Raw genomic sequence first — 4,251 nt, 5'->3', positions numbered from 1 at the left:
GCCTGGGAGCGCCTTGGGATCCCCCAGTCAGAGCTGGTTGATGTGGCCAGGGAAAAGAAAGTTTGGGGCTCTCTGCTGGAACTGCTACCTCCGCGACCCGACCACGGATAAGCGGGAGAAGATGGATGGATGGACTTTGCTGTTTTTAGTGTGAATAATTTGTATTTATTCATTAATGTATTTTTCCTCTCTGTAAGTTGCCCATGCTTGCCCATTGTAAATCAGTTGCCTTCAGCAAAAAAACTTTCTGCCTTTCAACCTATCCCCATGATTATTTCAGTGCAGCTCAGTATTTTAAGAACACAGCAGGGGGCACTTCAGGCCTTTGGTCTCTCCTTTCAGCGCAGAAACCTGAGTGAAACCTCCAGCAGCCTCTGTAGGTTGCCGGTCGTCACGGTGGGCTTTTCAGCTTTCAGTTTTCTCAGCCAAATCTTTGAATACCTTTTCAAAGATGCACTCCAACCCTGAAATTAACTAGACCAGTGGTTTCCTGACCCTTTCCTTAAGGGACCCCATTGGGTAAACGTACGACCCCCCTCATTAGGTGCATTTTGTTTACTTGATATTCAATGCATAACAAAAATAGTACAGAATAATTTGTAAACTGTATTTTTAAGTAATAAATACAATAACCGAAGGTAGTTTGTGGTGATGTTGTGAATTTTGAATTTTTTTCTGATTATTGCAGATCACTTTTTCTGACTATTATAGGAACCCAGTTATTTTAACAGTCTATCTATTTTCTATACACTTAAAAGGGTTTTTCTTCCTAACACTTGACAATTGTTTTATTAAGTCTCTGTTTTAACTGCATACTTTTCTAATGCAGAATGAGGCTGTTTTGCAGAGAGGGAAGGCTCTGAGAATACAGCAGCTTGTGTTCAGGTTCAGGTTGCCCACTACTCCTAATACAGATGCAGAGATCAAATCTCACTGTGTATGCTGTGCATGTACAGTGGGGCAAAAAAGTATTTAGTCAGACACCAATTGTGCAAGTTCTCCCACTTAAAAAGATGAGAGAGGCCTGTAATTTTCATCCTAGGTATACCTCAACTAGACAAAATGAGAAAAAAAAAATCCAGAAAATCACATTGTCTGATTTTTAAAGAATGTATTTGCAAATTATGGTGGAAAATAATTATTTGGTCAATAACAAAAGTTCATCTCAATACTTTGTTATTTACCCTTTGTTGGCAATGACAGAGGTCAAACGTTTTCTGTACGTCTTCACAAGGTTTTCACACACTGTTGCTGGTATTTTGGCAGTATTTTGGTACTTGCGGACCACCTAACCCCACAAATATAAAAAAACACATCGTTTTTCTAGAACAGATTACAAATCGCCTGATAATGGTACAAACAAGTGGCAACATGTGTGATGAAAGTGTTGCGCTGGGCTATTTCATGCAATCGAAAGTGAAACTTAAGCTCGCTCCATTGCGGAGATATTCCAGCGAGGGTGCGGAAAACTTAAATATATTTATTTATTTCAAATATGAAATGTTACCAATATACTCACGGACCACTAGGGGGCGCTCACGGACCACCAGTGGTCCGCGGACCACACTTTGAGAAGCACTGGGCTAGGCCACTCCAGGACCTTGAAATGCTTCTTACGAAGCCACTCCTTTGTTGCCCAGGTGGTGTGTTTGGGATCATTGTCATGCTGAAAGACCCAGCCACGTTTCATCTTCAATGCCCTTGCTGATGGAAGGAGGTTGTCACTCAAAATCTCACGATACATGGCCCCATTCATTCTTTCCTTTACACGGATCAGTCATCCTGGTCCCTTTGCAGAAAAACAGCCCCAAAGCATGATGTTTCCACCACCATGTTTCACAGTAGGTATGGTGTTCTTTGGATGCAACTCAGCATTCTTTCTCCTCCAAACACGTCGAGTTAAGTTTTTACCAAAAAGTTCTATTTTGGTTTCATCTGACCATATGACATTCTCCCAATCCTCTTCTGGATCATCTAAATGCTCTCTAGCAAACTTCAGATGGGCCTGGACATGTACTGGCTTAAGCAGGGGGACACGTCTGGCACTGCAGGATTTGAGTCCCTGGCGGCGTAGTGTGTTACTGATGGTAGGCTTTGTTACTGTTAGCTCTCTGCAGGTCATTGACTAGGTCCCCCCGTGTGGTTCTGGGATTTTTGCTCACCGTTCTTGTGATCATTTTGACCCCACGGGGTGAGATCTTGCGTGGAGCCCCAGATCGAGGGAGATTATCAGTGGTCTTGTATGTCTTCCATTTTCTAATAATTGCTCCCACAGTTGATTTCTTCACACCAAGCTGCTTACCTATTGCAGATTCAGTCTTCCCAGCCTGGTGCAGGTCTACAATTTTGTTTCTGGTGTCCTTTGACAGCTCTTTGGTCTTGGCCATAGTGGAGTTTGGAGTGTGACTGTTTGAGGTTGTGGACAGGTGTCTTTTATACTGATAACGAGTTAAAACAAAAAAAAGTGCCAGTTAACGAGTGGAGGACAGAGGAGGCTCTTAAAGAAGAAGTTACAGGTCTGTGAGAGCCAGAAATCTTGTTTGTTTGTAGGTGACCAAATACTTATTTTACCGAGGAATTTACCAATTAATTCATTAAAAATCCTATAATGTGATTTCCTGGATTCTTTCCCCCCATTCTGTCTCTCATAGTTGAAGTGTACCTAGGATGAAAATTACAGGCCTCTCATCTTTTTAAGTGGGAGAACTTGCACAATTGGTGGCTGACTACATATTTTTTTGCCCCACTGTATGTGTTACCATTAAAGAAGGTTTCATCCTCCAAATCTATCTAAATGCTATCTATCTAGGTTGTGTGGACAGGTACCCGGTGAGAAAAGTTGTCTTAAATCCAAAGTCCTCGCTACCGCTGTAAAGCATTGCCTTGAGAGACTAAGCGATGCAGGAATTTCTGTAGTTTTTTCCCAAATTATGAGTGAGTATGAACGTGAACGTATTGTAACAGTATCGCCTCCAGCGTACTCGAAGCCAGCTGCTGCCCCCCCCGCCAAGACCAAAATGACTATGCCTATTTCCAGTGGGGAAAAGTGTGACAGGCCATTTCTAGTCGTGTGCTACATGTGTTAAGAGAAACTAAAGACCACGATTCTCCAGACATTATCTGGATTTTTTTATCATCAATGACATTTTATATTGACAGTGTGCAGTATTTGGTCTTTTACGACCTACGCCTTGCATAGAGATCATCTTTCAAACTACTTCGGCTTGCATTCGTGAAGTTTTAGAACCGTGCCTGAGAACTGCAGGGGCCTCCAGATGACAAAAAGGGTCCTAATATATCCAGAGTTCAGTTTGTCAGTTTAGGACTCTGCAGAAGAGGACAACCTTCCTATATAGATATGTTGGGCTCATTCTAAGTACAAAAACAATGACTATTTTTAATGAAATAATTTTACATTCAATTTTAGTTATGGATATTAACTTCCATTTCTACAGGAAGAACACCATAAATACTAGTCAGAGAAACACTGATTTCTAACATAAAAAAAGAAGAGGAGACCTCATTGGAACATATGGTTCTCAGTAATATTGTCTTGAACAATAAACAGTGAAGTTTAACTTAAAGAAGTTGACTGCAATGAAAAACTCCCATGATCCCACACCTCTTCACCCTGGAGGTCTTTTGTCTGTCATTGCTTTTGATTGAGAGATCTCTAGTGCATTATTTCCCAGCCTGGGGGTCAAACCCTCCTTCGGGATCACCAAGGCTGCACATCTTTCTTGAATATTAACACATAAAATATCTATTTGAGTCAGGAGTCGTCACTTCAATAAAGGTAGAAAAGGGATTCCTTAAGAAATTTTTTTGGAACTGCTGCTGTCGTGGCAGAAAATGACCTACATTGATGTGAGTTTGAGTACAAGTAATGATACCACACTATGCAAATAGCAATAGCCGTTAAATGCAGTAAAGTAAAAATGTACAGTATTTTTTAAGTAATATGTACAAGAGTAGCATGAAAAGGAAACATTTTAATAAATGTACTCAGTTAATGTTTTGCCACTGTCAATCATATTATAATTTCAATTTTATTTCAGTTTGTAATTAAGAGAAGTTATATAAGCTATTGTCTTTGAAAAGGAGTGGGTTCACAAGGACGTCGAGTTAAGTTTGTTCGGGTTCCTCTTGTACTCAGTAAAAGGAAAACATATTTAAAAAAATAAAAACAATATTATTTTAATTATGTATCGTAAAAATACAATGGAAAAAATTATTTCAGAATCCCCACAA

This window comes from Pseudochaenichthys georgianus, chromosome 5, assembly GCF_902827115.2.
Source record: "Pseudochaenichthys georgianus chromosome 5, fPseGeo1.2, whole genome shotgun sequence".
NCBI lineage: Eukaryota > Metazoa > Chordata > Actinopteri > Perciformes > Channichthyidae > Pseudochaenichthys > Pseudochaenichthys georgianus.
The sequence above is the reverse complement of the archived record's forward strand: the minus strand, read 5'-3'. Positions refer to the sequence as shown.